This window comes from Galeopterus variegatus, unplaced genomic scaffold (assembly GCF_000696425.1).
Source record: "Galeopterus variegatus unplaced genomic scaffold, G_variegatus-3.0.2 Scaffold1415, whole genome shotgun sequence".
Classification (NCBI taxonomy): Eukaryota; Metazoa; Chordata; class Mammalia; order Dermoptera; family Cynocephalidae; genus Galeopterus; species Galeopterus variegatus.
Genome location: NW_007727526.1, coordinates 243,492 through 258,217, shown reverse-complemented (window position 1 = coordinate 258,217; position 14,726 = coordinate 243,492). Strand labels below are relative to the sequence as shown.

General features: G+C 42.5%; 1 long non-coding RNA gene across 1 annotated transcript; it reads right to left on the bottom strand.

Annotated features, from left to right (window-relative positions):
• Nucleotides 1–11,210: 11,210 nt before the first annotated feature.
• Nucleotides 11,211–12,515, bottom strand: LOC103593782. Its single transcript, XR_550784.1, has 2 exons — nt 12,030–12,515; nt 11,211–11,931 (listed from the first exon to the last, which is right to left on the bottom strand). It is a non-coding gene; the product is annotated as an uncharacterized LOC103593782 (long non-coding RNA).
• Nucleotides 12,516–14,726: the final 2,211 nt, after the last annotated feature.

Here is a 14,726-nt window from a genome sequence, read left to right as displayed (position 1 = left end):
CTCAGACAAGAACTCCTAGTCCAGAACAGAAGTGACCTGCCTGAGGCTGCCCGACATAGGGACAAGGCATGACTCCAGGTATCATGGCTATCAAGAGAGCCTGCTAGGGTCTTCTCTGACCCTTGGTCTCTTTAACACTGCTCTCTGCTCCCTTCACGGTGCTTCTGCTAGGGAGTAGCTCTGCCAACATGGGACAGCTGACCTTTCTACCCTCCAGTCTCCACACTGGGGCACTTTGACTGTGCAGGGGGAGGAGGCCAGCTAGAGTCTGAGATATCAGGCAGGCAAGGATGTTGAGGGGGAGACAAATTATTGCCCAAGCTGAGCTGCTGAAAGACTTGATAGGCGCTTAGCCCAGAATGCCCTGGAAATTGGCAATCAGAGAGAAAGTCACATGCTGAGTAGGATGCCTTGGGTTCCCTGGTCCATGGAGACTCAATGTCCACGTCTGTGGTTTTTACAAGGCTTCAGTCTACAGTTATGCCCAAGGCCCTGTTGGCTGAGCACCACCATGGTCTGGGTCCAGCCACTCAATAGCTATATAGCTTGTGAGCAAGCTCTGTATCAATATTAGTCCATTTTTGTGTTGCTATAACAGAATACCTGAGACTGGGCAATTTATAAAGAACAGAGGTTTATTTGGCTTATGATTCTGGGACAGCTGCATCTGGTTCGGGCCTCAGGCTGCTTCTACTCATGGTGGAAAGTGGCAGGCAGCCAACGGGTGCAAGACCACAAGGTGAGAGGAAGCAAGAGAGAGAAAGAGGGAGAAAAAGAGAGGAGGTGCCAGGGTCCTTTTAAACAACCAGCTCTTGTGGGAACTAATAGAGTGAGAACTCAGTCACTACCTACTTCCCCTGCCCCTCCCCCAGGAGAGTATTAATCTATTTATGAGGGATCCACCCCTTATGACCCAAACAGCTCCCAACACTGCCAAACTGGGGATCAGATTTCCACATGAGCTTTAGGGGGACAACATACCCAAACTCTATCAGTATCTTTATCTAAAAAATAGGATTATAATAACACTTTCCTCAAAGAAAATTATGTGGTGACATTCACACTTTGGCAAATCACGAGTTTTGCCAATCTTCTCCATCCCTTCTCCCATGTCAGTCCCCTCTCCCTTTCCCCATTTCTACAGGCCTGTCAGCTAAGAGTCAGTCAGGTTGTGATCCTTAATTTACTCAAGTACTAAGGAGTTCCACCACTGTCTGCCCATCCTTCCTCCCGTTTATTTTTATAGAGCCTAAAGGAGACAGTGGACAAATACTTTGCAAATGCTAAACACATGACCAGACCTGTGCGAAGCCTTTTCTACAAAGGAGTGTCAGGAAATAGAAGAGTCCTCAAGTCTTTGCCTTCCCCCTGACAGGGCCTACTTGATCTGGGCTGCTGGTCTGCCTGGCACTTACTGCAGGCTCCCCAAGTCAACCATCCAAAATAAGGTATTCCCCAGTTTACCTGGCCTAGATGAGAACATCATTGCAAACCCAGTTTTTAAATGAAGCACAGAGACTTCTGCTTCCTCCATGAAGGATTAATTGCTATGCCAACTTCCCTCATGACAAAAATAACTAGAAAAACAGGGAAAATATATGAAGTAGCTATTTTTAGACACTGGGTAACAGTCAGTGCAAGACAGTTGCAAAAAGAATTTGACTCTATTTTTTGATGTTTGACTGCTGACAATTTTCAAGCCCCATCCCTTCCCTGTCTCCTTTTTTGACCTATCTTGGCAAGCCTATAAGAAGGCCACATGCTTCCTCCCTTGGTGACAGCAGGAGAAGTTTAAAACTTGGCCCACATGCAAGAACCCTCACCCTGGCCCCAAGCACTTTTAAAACCAAGGCCACTTGCTATGGTTTGAACGTGTCCCCCAAAGTTTATGTGTTGGAAACTTAATCCCCAGTGTAACAGTGTTGAGAAGTGGGAGAATGGATTAATGTCATTACTGAGAAAGTGGACTAGTCATTGTGAGAGTGGATTTGTTACAAAAGCTAGTTCAGCCCCCTCTTGCTCACTCTTGCTCTCTCTTGCCCTTCCGCCTTCCACCATGAGATGTCACAGCATGAAAGCCCTCAGTAGATGCCAGAGCCATGGTCTTGAACTTCCCAGCCTCCATAACTGTGAGACAAATTTCTGTTCATTATATCTTACCTAGTCTATAGTATTCTGTTACAGCAGCATAAAACAAACTAAGACACCATTCGCCCCTCCCTTTGTTCAAGTCATTCTACATGAATTTGGTGTGCTGTGCTCTCCCCAGAAAGTCAGGTTATGTGAACAACAAATGTTTTTATACTCTCTTGGTGCGTGTGTAACATCATCAGTCTCAGCATCCAAACCAATCTTGTGTGGGCAATTGATCTGCCCCTATGGGGCAACCACAAAACAATAATGATCTTTAAAAGAAAGGAAACAAATGAGGTGAGATCTATGATTGCCCCAACTTACTGCCTGGACAGAATTTTCAGGCCACAGTGCAGGAGGAGAAACCCAAACAGAGCTCAGCAGTCTCACAAAATTAAGGACTCAGAGATTAGAGTTTGGAGATGCTGAGGAAGCTAGAAATTGTAGAAAAAACACCAGAGTAAAAGGGCCCTGCACAGAAATTGAGCTCCAGAAATCTGCAAAGGAGTCCCCTCAAGTCCTTGGCTAAATACCAATCTGTATATACGTGGGGTGAAACCCCCTGAGGCTGAGCCTCCAGGAATTAAACAAACCTGCAAATACCTTACCAACATGCCATTAAAAGCCTAACAAATTTTAAAGGAGTAAAACAAAATACAGCAAGCTAGAAAAGTTCAACAAAATGCAGACACTCAACAACATAAAATTCACAATGTCCAGCATCCAATCAGAATTTACTAGGTATGGGTCGGCCAGGTGGCGCACTGGAGAGTGCACTGCTTGGGAGTGCTGTGGCGCTCCCGCCGAGGGTTCGGATCCCATGTGGAGACCGGTTCCCGCTCACTGGCTGAGCGCGGTGCGGGCGTGACACCGAGGGTTGTGATCCCATTACCGGTCAGTAAAAAAAGACCAAAAGGAAAAAAAAAAAAAAAAAGAATTTACTAGGTATACCAAGAAGCAGAAACACACGACTCATATCTGGAAGATAAAATCAGTCCATAAAAATAGACCCCAAAATGAAAGAAATGATGAATTTAGTGGACACAAGTGTTAAAATAGCTATTATAAGCATGTTTCTTATGCTCAATTAGGCCAGGAAGAACATGAAAAAGAGAGAAATAGAAAAATATAAACAGTATTCAAATGAAACTTCTGCATAGGAAAAATACAACAGCTGAGTTGAAAAAACACATGGGATGGGATTAACAGCAGATTTGACAGTACAAAAGAAAAAAATAAGAATAGGAACTATAAAAAATGAAGCAAAGAGAAAAAGAAAGACTGAAAAAACGATATTGTTCCTCAGTGACTTGTGGAACAATATCAAATTATCTTTTTCTTACCTATAATTTGACATGTACAACACGTATAGGATTCCCAGAAAAAAAAAAAAAAAAAAAAAAAGAGGAGGCAGAAAAAAATAATGGCTGATAATTTCTCAAATTTGACTAAAACTATAATCCTAATGATCCAAGAAGCTCAACAAACCCTAAGCAGAATAAACATAAAAAACAAACAAACAAGAAGCCACACCAAGACAAATAATAATCAAATGTTGAAAATTAGTGATAAAGAGAAAAATCTGAAAAGCAGCCACAGATGAAAAAGGCACTTTACACACAGAAGAGATAAGATAACAAAGACAAGAATAACAGCAGATTTCTCACTAAAAACTGTGCATGCCAGAAGGCAATATTATAACATCTATAAAGTACCAAAATAAGTAAAACAAAAAACACAAGAATTCTACACCCAAGAAAAATATGTTTCAAAAATGAAGATAAAGACTTTTTCAGACAAAAAAAGTTGAGAGAATTCATTTTGAGAACTACATTAAAAAAACTTTAAAAGAAACATTTCAGGCAGAAGAGACATAATGCCAAGGGAAATCTGGACGTGCACAAAGAAATAAAGAGCCCCAGAAATGGTTAACATGTTTTTAAATCAATTTAAAGGAAAGTTGACTGTTTAAGGCAAAAACTAATAACAATGTATTGTGGGTTTATAGTATATGTGTATGTAAATTATATGATAGCAATAACACAAAGAATGGGAAGGAAGAAATTGGACTATATTGTAGTAAGGATATTACACTGTACATAAAGTGGTATACTATCCTGTAAAGGTAAATTACAATTAGTTAAAGATGTATATGGCAAATCTTAGATCAACTGCTTAAAAATAAAATTAAAAGGTATAGCTGTTAAGCTAGTTGTGGAAACAAAATGTAATCATACAAATAATTCATCACAAAGAAGGCAGGAAAGGGGAAAGAATAATAAACAGATAAGGGAAATAGAACACAAATAGTGAGATGTTAGACTTAAACTTAGCCATATCAATAATTATCTTAAATGTAAATACTCTAAACATTCCAATTAAAAGGAAGAAATTGTCATACTAAATTTTAAAAAGCAAGATCCAACTATATGTTCTCTACAAAAAAATCTTCTTCAAATATGAAGACTCAGTTAAGTTAAAAGGATGAGAAAAGATGTGTCGTGCAAATGCTAACTGAAGGAAGCTGGAGGAGCTAAGTTAATGTCAGACAAAGTGGATTTAAAACACAAATACTATAAGAAATAAAGAAAATTTCATAGTGACAAAGGGGTCCATTTATTAAGAAAATATAGAAGTCTTAAAAGTATCATCAGGCTGGCCAGTTAGCTTACTTGGTTAGAGTGTGGTGTTGATGATACCAGGGTCAAAGGTCCAGATCCCTGTATTGGCCAGCCACAAAAAACAAACAAACAAACAAAAAAGACTATAATCAATTAATAACAGAACTTCAAAATATACGAAGCAAAACCTGATAGAATAAAAAGGAGAAATAGACAAACCACCAGTACAGGCGGAGATGTCAACACTCCCTTCCCAGTAATTATAGTAAAAATAAATAAGCAGTCAAAATATAAAAGACTTGAGCAATCCTATCAATGAAACTGATCTAACTAAATATATAAAACACTCCACCCAACAACAGTAGAATACACATTTTTTCAAATGAATACTAAATATTTACCAAGATAGACCATATCCTGGTCCAAAAAATAAGTCACAATGTATTTGGAAGGATTAAAACCATACAGAGCATATTTTCTTGACTACAATGTAATTAAACTCAGTAGCAGAAAGATAATGTGGAAATCCCCAAATATTTGAAAATTAAGTAACAGACTTTTTAATAACCTCTGGGTAAAAGAATAACTCAAGGGAAATTAAAAAATATTTTGAATTGGATGACAATTAAAACACAGTGTATCAAAATCTGTGGGAAGCAGTTAAGATTCAAAGTAAATTAGGAGCATCAACTGCTTATAGTAAAAAAGAAAAAAGATCTCAAATCAGTGATCTAAGCTTCTGTCTTAAAAAACTAGAAAAAGAACAGCAAATTAAACCTAAAGTAAGAAATGGAAGAAAAAATAAAGATGAGCAAAATAAATTAATTTAAAAAGACAGTTGAGAAATCAATTACACAGAAGCTGATTCTTTGAGAAGATAATATTGAAAAATTTCTTTCCAAACTGAATAGTAAAAGAGAAAAGACACATTTACCAACATTAAGAATGAAAGAGAGGACATCACTACAGACGACACAGATATTAAAAGGATAATAAGAAAATATTCTGACCAAGTTTATACCAGTCAAATAACTTGGATGAAATGGAAAAATTCTTTTGAGAAGGGCCGGCCCGTGGCTAACTCAGGAGAGTGTGGTGCTGATAACATCAAGGCCACGGGTTTGGATCCCTATATAGGGATGGCCGGTTAGCTCACTTGGGAGAGCGTGGTGCTGACAACACCAAGTCAAGGATTAAGGTCCCCTTACTGGTCATCTTTCTGAAAAAAAAAGAAAGAAAAATTCTTTTGAGAGACTGAAGCTCACTCAAGAAGAAATTTCCTGAATATTCATTATAATTATTAAAGAATTTGAATGTGTGGTTATAAACCTTCCCACAAAGAAAACTCCAAACCAGATGGCTTCACTAGTGAATTCTACCAATCACTGAAGAAAAAAATAATACAAATTCTACATAAACTCTTCCAGAAAATAGAAGAGTAAGTACTCTCCAACTCATTCTATGAGGCCAGCATTACCTTGGTTTCAAAACAAAGACAAAGATATTATAAGAAAAGAAAATTTCAGGTCAATATCCCTCATGAATATAGATGAAAAAAATCCTTAGCAATTAGCAAGTCAACTCCAGCAATATAATAAGAAAATAATAAGGAAAATACATCATGCTCAAATGAGGCTTATCCAAGGAATGATGCAAGATTGGTTTAATATTCAAACATCAACATTTTTAACTTACCACATTGTTCAACTGAAAAAAGAAAACCATATGATCATCTCGATAGACTTAGAAAAAAGCATTTGACAAAATTCAACATCCATTTATGATAAAATTTCTCAGCAAACTAGGAACAGAGGTGAATTGCCTCAATCTGATAAAGAATACTTAGGGCTGGCCCGTGGCTCACTCGGGAGAGTGTGGTGCTGATAACACCAAGGCCACGGGTTCGGATCCCATATAGGGATAGCCGGTTTGCTCACTGGGTGAGCATGGTGCTGACAATACCAAGTCAAGGGTTAAGATCCCCTTACCAGTCATCTTTAAAAAAAAAAAAAAGAATACTTATAAAAACCGTATAATTAATATCATATTTAATGGTAAAGCCTGACTATTTCCTCCTAAAATCAGGAACAAGAGCCATATTGCCTGCTCTCACTACTTCTATTCAATATTCTACTAGAGGTCCCACTCAGTGAAACAAGGCAAGAAAAAGAATAAAAGACTTCTAAACTGGAAAGGAAGAAGTAAAATTACCTTTATTCACAGACAACATGATCATTTACGTAGAAAACCCAAATGAAACTTAGAAAAAGCTACTAGATAGAACCAAGAAAGGTGTTCAGGAAGGTTAAGAGGTCAATATACACATACCAGTTGTATGTCTAGGTACTAGCGGCAACCAACTAGAAATAGAAATTTAAAATATAGTACCATTTACTATATTATCAAAAACATTGGGCCGGCCCATGGCTCACTTGGGAGAGTGTGGTGCTGATAACACCAAGGCCACAGGTTTGGATCCCTATATAGGGATGGCCGGTTAGTTCACTTGGGAGAGCGTGGTGCTGACAAAACCAAGTCAAGGGTTATGATCCCCTTACCGGTCATCTTTTAAAAACAAAACAAAACAAAACAAAACATGAAATGCTTAGGAATAAATTCAACAAAATATCTGCAAGACCTAAACCCAAATACTCAAAACTACAAAATATTACTTAGAAAATTTTGAGAAAACCTACGTAAATGTAGATATAGTCCATGTTCATAAGTCAGAAGACTCAATATTGTTTATGTCTTAGTTTCCCCTAATTAAAACTATAGATTTGATGAAAGCCCAGTCAAAACTCCAGCAACATTTTTGTAGAAATTGATGAGTTCACTGTAAAACCATGTAAAAAGACAAAGAACCTAGAATAATAAAAACAATTTTTAAAGGAAGCAAGATTAGAGAGCTTTAAGACTTACTATAAAGCTACAGTAATCAATACAGTGTGGTATTGATGTAAGGATAAACATATAAGTCCATGGGACAGAATTAAGAGTCAGGAATTCAGAAACAGTTTACATGTGTGGTTCTATTTCAGGCATTCTCATGAGGTTGCAGTCAAGATGTTGGCTGGGGTCATCTGAATGCTTTACTAGGGCTGGAAGATCTACTCCCAAAATAGCTTACTTACCTCTCTGGCAGGTGGATGCTGGCTGTTGATAGGTGGCTTCAGTTCCTCACCACATAAATCTCTCCATAGAGTGGCCTGACTATCCAGCTGGCTCCCCCCAGGTTGAGTGATCCAAGAAAGCAAGGTGGAAGCCAGTGTTTTCATAACCTAGCATGGTCATTTATACTCCCTGACTTCTGCAAAATTGTATTGGTTGTACATGTCAACCAATGCAACCAATTTCATGGAAGGGGACTACACAGGGGCCTAAATACAGAAGGTATTCATTAGGTACCATCATAAAGTCTAGCTACTGCAGGTAATTTAATGGGAAAATAGAAGTTTATGCAACAAATTGTGCTGGAACAATGGGATATATGTATGCAGGAAAAAAAAAAAACAAAAAACAAACAAACCCCTACCCTCACCTTACACCATATATGGAATTTAATTTGAAATAATTCATAGACCTAAACATATGAGCTAAAACTGTAAAACTTGTAAGGAGAAAATCTGTGCAAACTTGCTTAAGGCAAAAGATTTCTTAGGACCCAGAAATCACAAACTGGAAAAGAAAATAATCATTGGACTTCATCAAAACTAGAACTTTGCTCCTTAAAACACCCATGTTAAGAAAATGAATAAGGGTTGGCCAGTTATTCAGTTCATTAGAGTGCAGTGTTATAACACCAAGATCAAGGGCTCAGATCCCACTACCCATAAACCAACAACAACAACAACAACAAAAACAACTATGAATAAGATAAAGGACCTATATTCTAAATATTTAAAGAACCTTTACAGCTCAAGAATATAAAGCAAATAATCTGACAAAAGTGAATGAAATATTTGAACAGACATTGCACTAAAGAAGGAGCAGTACATGAATTTTAAAAATGAGCACATGTTGGGGCCGGCCTGTGGCTCACTCAGGAGAGTGTGGTGCTGATAACACCAAGGCCATGGGTTCGGATCCCTATATAGGCATGGCCGGTTAGCTCACTTGGGAGAGCGTGGTGCTGACAACACCAAGTCAAGGGTTAGGATCCCCTTACCAGTCATCTTTATGAAAAAAAGAAAGAAAAATAAATAAATAAATAAATAAAATGAGCACGTGAAGGTGCTCAACATAGTGATTAGAGAAATGAAATTTTAAAATAATAAGATACCACTGGATACTCGCCAGAATAAAATTAAAAAGACTGACAATACCAAATGTTGATAAATACGTGGATATGACTGGAGCTTTCATATACCGCTGGTGGGAGTGTAAAATGCTTCAATCACTTTAGAAAACAGTTTGAAAGTCTTATAAAATTAAAAATACACTTTTTAATATGACCCAGCCACTCCATTTCTAGATATGTACCCAAGAGAAATAAAACAATATGTTCACACAGTCTTGTAGAAATATTCATAACAGTTTATCTCAAAATAGCCAAAACTGGGGGGGCGGGGGTGGGGGAGCCAAAACTGGGAAATAGTTTGTGGAGAAGAAAAAGGATGAACAAATTGTAATATCACTCAGCAATAAAAAGGAGTAAACTACTGATCCTTCCAACAATACAGATGATCCTCAACAACATTATGCTAAGTGAAATAAGTCAGACACAGAGTTCATAGTGTACGATTCTATTTATATGAAATTCTAGAAAATACAAATATATAACGTATAGGCAGAAAGCGGTCCAGTGTTTGCCTGGAGCCCAGGTGTGTGGGGCGGGGCGCGGCGGGTGACTGAGAGTGGTCTGGGACCCGCACATAACTTTTGAGGAGACAGAAATGCTCTGTGTATTGACCATGGTAGTGGTGTATAAACTAGTCAAAACTCATCTAAATATCCACTTAAAATGGGTGCATTTTATTGCATGTAAACTATACTGCATAAAACAAACAAACAAACAAACAAAAAAACACAGCCTTACCATTGAACTTCAATTTAAACAATGTCTGCCCCTTTCCTACCTCTCCATTTTCACCCACAGGGTCCTGGACCTCCTGCTTGGAGACTTTCCCGGGTGCCCCAGCATCCCCGGGGGCCCTGCGTTGAGAGGAATCCAAGGTTAACGCCTTTAGCCCGGATGGACTCCAGACCGCGGAGGCAGCGGAGGTGGCGGGGTTCGGTTATATCCGCGGGCCAGGGGGGGGGACGGGGACGGGGTGCGGACCTCGGCGGTCGCCCCTCGCGGGTTTTGGGGGTGGGACACGAGGGGGTGCTGCGCGTCCAGCGGCCTGCGGTCCAGACCACCGAACGCAAAGGCGTCCCCCGCCCCCCAAGCTGCTCCAGCGCCCGCGCACGGCGGCGGGATGGGCCCGGAGGACCCGGAGCGCCGCGCGCACTCGGTGGGGACCCGGCCCTTCGGTCCTCCAGGCCACCGCCCTGCACCCGCGCCTGCACCGAGCGCAGGAACAGCCGCATCCCAGCCTGGATTAACCTGACGGGACGGGCGCGGTGACGCCGTGCACCGCGGGCCACCGGGCACGGGGAGAGGGCACGAACCCGGCGGGCGAGAGCAGCCCCCGGGGAGGGCCAGCGGTAGCCCCGGCCCGGGCTGGAAAAGAGAAGCCTCCTCCAGGCAGGGGGGAGTTGGGGTCGGACCGCGCACCCCACCCCTTACCTCGGGCCACCTGGGGACGCGTCGAGTCCGGCTCACGGGCGTGGGGCTCAGCCCTCAGCCCTCCGCGCTCCGCGGTGGAGTCGCCCAGGGAGCAGAAGCCCGAGCAGGAGCCGCGGGCTCTTCAGGGCCACCTCCCAGGGCCGGACTCTCACTCGGGGCCCACGAGCCTCCCGGGAACCGCCGCGCCCCACTATCGCCCACTGGGGAGCATGTTATGGACACCGCCCGCGAAAGAGGTCTCGCTCTCTCGGGGACGTTGCCCACCCCCAAATCTCCTGCGCGCTCCGCGGCTCCCCAAGGGGCAAGGCGCGACCCCCCCCATCCCGCCGCCGGTCCCTGAGGGTCCTCGGTGGATGCCGCTCGACTGATCAGAGAGAAGGAGAAGAGGGAAGTTTGCACCTGCCCGCTTCTAAGTAAAGCAGAGGGAGAAGAATCCCTGGAGTCACTGTCCAGCCAGGGGGTGGGGGCGAGTGTGCGGGGGCGGTCCTGTGCAGGACCTGGCCTGGGAGAGCTGCCGCCCGCGCTGCTCATCCCAGAGACAAACGTCCGTCCCCAGATCTTGCACACATCCTTCAATCTCCCGATTCCACACACACCCCTGTACCCCACCCCACCCTGGCCCCCACTCCACCTCCCTCTCTCACATCTTCTAATTGACTAATGTCTACAATTGTAACCAATTGCTTCTATGTAAACTTAATTAAAAGATTTTTCTGGAAAGATTATTGACGTTCAATAGGCTTACTAGCAGTTTACTTAACAATCAGCAACGAAAAGCAAACAGCGTTTGCACTTCTCATTGACTGGTCGCGGACTATCCAGCCAGCGCGTGTGCCGGGCCTAACAGGGCCAGGAGAGACCTCCCAAGCTGGGAGCGGCAGAGCGAGCCTCGACCCTCCAGCCTTGAAGACCGTCCCCGGACCTCTCCCAAGGAGAAAAATTGCGCTCGGGCTTGGCTCTGTCATTGGCGAACGCTTAGGTGTGCGGTGGCACGTGGGAGCCGCTCACGTTGCTCCTGCTTTTTTGGTCCGTCAGCTCCGGGAGCTCTGAGGGTCCCAGAGCTGCCCCGACGAGCCCCGAGTCTTCCCGAGCCACCTTTTCAGCGTCCGCTTCTTGAGATGCTCCATCACGTGCCCTCTCCTGGTTTGCCCAGGATCTACCTGGAGGATCTACCAATCTGCGTCTGGGAATCCATGCGCATAAGGAGAAGTTGAGAAACTTGATCCTGCCTCAGAGCGAAAGGAAACTTCCTGGGGGCCAAAGGGCAGGAATTACTTCTGAACGGAGACTCCCTGCCTACCCCAGCAGCCAGTCCTTCCTGGGCAGTGTGGCCTCCTCTATTTCCCGGAGTTCCTGAGCGTCTGGTCCTCCAGAACTGTGACAGTCCATCTCCAAACTCCTCTTACAGCCTTTCCTCACAGTTGGCTAAGATTTGAATGGTGGACCCTAAAAAACATCATTAACCAAAAGCATCAGCAAGTGCTCAGTGTTTGCTTTTGTATGAACACAGCTATAAAAGCGACTCCAGTGGAGGGGTTACAGACCCTGCAGAAGGCAGCCTGTTAGGTTACTGGGTCTCCCGTGTCCTTCAAACAGCCCGTGGGCAGTCACCTGCCTGGTACGTGGGGTCAGCGCTGCCACTCGTGGCTAGGAGAGAAAAAAGCAAGCATCGATTAGGGAATGGAGAGAGAGCCCAGAGCTGGAAAACATCCTCACCTTCCTCCTGTCCCTCCCTGCACCCCCTGGCAACCAATGCTTTTGGTTCAAGGGCTTATTTACCTGGAATATTGTCAAAACTTCTAACTGATTTCCCTGTCTGCAGTTTCACCTAGTCATCTGGCCTTTTAGCCCTGTCTGTAAGGTGGCAATCTATCCCTGCCCTTGCCTGTTGGGAGCCTGTAGCCGCACACCCCTTCTTGTGTGCCTATGGCCCTGCACCTGTTCCTGTGCGACCAAGCCCACGTGACAATCTGCTTGTGCCAGATGTCTGTGCTTACGGGATATCTGCCTCATAATCTGTTTGTGCCTGGAGCACTGTGTTCCTGGCTATGCAAGTTTACTCAAGAGTGACCTTTCATTTCTTTTCAAGTTTCTGCTTTCTTGTAAAGATTGGGGGCTTCTTTGCATCAGAGATTTTCTGACTTTGTTTCTTCTCAAGATCTTATCGTATTCCTGCATTCCTAACTCCTTACAATATGCCTGCTTTTTCCTATATAAGATGTAACCTAAGAATCAATAAACGAGACTTGATGTGCCTGGGACGCTGTGCTCCTGGCTATGCAAGTCTACTCAAGAGTGACCTCTTATCTCCTTTCTAGTTTCTGCTTTCTTGTAAAGATTGGGGGCTTCTTTGCATCAGAGATTTTCTGACTTTGTTTCTTCTCAAGATCTTATCGTATTCCTGCATTCCTAACTCCTTACAATATGCCTGCTTTTTCCTATATAAGATGTAACCTTAGAGCCAATAAACGAGACTTGATCAGAATACTGTCTTGTCTCAATTTCTCGCGTCTCTTGTTCCATCCCATTCCCACTCCCCCCTCCAGGGTCTGGGTTGAATATCCCGCGGGTCGGGACACTTGCCCATAAGCCCTTGCAAGTTTCTCCAAGATAAAAATCTTCAGGATAAAAATCAAATTGCATGGCACCCAGCTTCTTTCTGAGCTCATCCTCAACCAACCTTCAACCTCATCTCTCACCATATCTCCTTACCCCTTATCTTTCAGCCATACATAGCTAAATACCTACTTGAATTCACCTGGAGTTTTCTTTCTTTTTTTTTTTTTTAAAAGATGACCGGTAAGGGGATCTTAACCCTTGACTTGGTGTTGTCAGCACCACGCTCACCCAGTGAGCGAACCGGCCGTCCCTATATGGGATCCGAACCCATGGCCTTGGTGTTATCAGCACCACACTCTCCCGAGTGAGCCACAGGCCGGCCCACACCTGGAGTTTTCTTTGCAAATGCTTTCCCCTCAGCCTTTGCTCTCCTTTCCTCCAATACCCCCGACACCTATCACCTTCCCTAAGCATTAATTGTGAGGTGTTTGGACTCTGGCAGTTCTGTCCCCAAGGAGATTACCAGAACGCAGTCCATGTGTGATAAAACAACATGGGCTTTAGAGCTGAGCAGGCCTGGACTCAAACCCTGGTTCTTCTGCTTGTTGACTGTGTGATCTTTGGCAAATTATTTAACCCCCTAGTCTTAGATTCTTAGTCTGTAAAATGAGAATAGTAATACTTACCTTATGGAATTAATGTGAGGATTTAATGAGACAATTCACATAAAAAATGTCTGCCCCTCAATCCTCACTTACCACATGTTTTTTCCTGGTCCTGGACTTCCAGCCAAGGGACAACTGTTGAAGGTCCTCAGACATTTTTTTCTCCCTGAGCATCTGCATCTGTAAACTGTTGCTAATAACACTTACCTCACAGATTCTTGTGGGGATTAAATGATTCAAGGTATGTGTGACCATTTTATTGAATTACGGTGACTCCGAAGGGCTCAACAGGAAATACTTTTATTCTTTATCACACCTTCACCTTTAACCCCAAAACATGGACTCAGTTTTGTGTTTCTCGATGAAATTTTGGGCAGTTTCTGTATATTTTTCAGTTGCTTTCAGATAATAAATAATCCTGATCACTTTCATGAATGGGAAGAGGGAAGAAAATAATTTGTCAATATTTACATTGTATGTTCATTAATGTAAGGAAAATACTTTTAACGACTACAGTTCTCATTTCTATAATTGGTCATGTGGTCATAGCTGGCATTTTTAACTTCATTCTCTGCTATTCAGTCCATATTTCTTTTGCTTTCAGCAAACACCTCACCTAATATAGTCACTGAAAAATATCTATACTGTAGTATGTTTTTTCCTATACATACCTATGATAAAGTTTAACTTATAAATTAGACACAGTAAAAGATTAGCAACAATATCTAAAAATAAAATAGAACAATTGTAACAATATACTGTAATAAAAGTTATATAACTGTGGTTTCTCTCACTCTCAAAATACTGTATTATTTTCAGACTGTGGTTAACCATGCAGAAGGGGGGCTACTCTATTACATATTTTACTTATGTATAATTAACCTAGGCAGATAAACTCTCTTCTAAACCAACAAGGGCCAAAGCTATGGAACTACAAAGCGAAAGCTTTCTTTAGTGGGTCACTAAGAGTAGCAACGTGAGGAGCCAATCCCATTTTAACCCCTTGATTTTCAGACT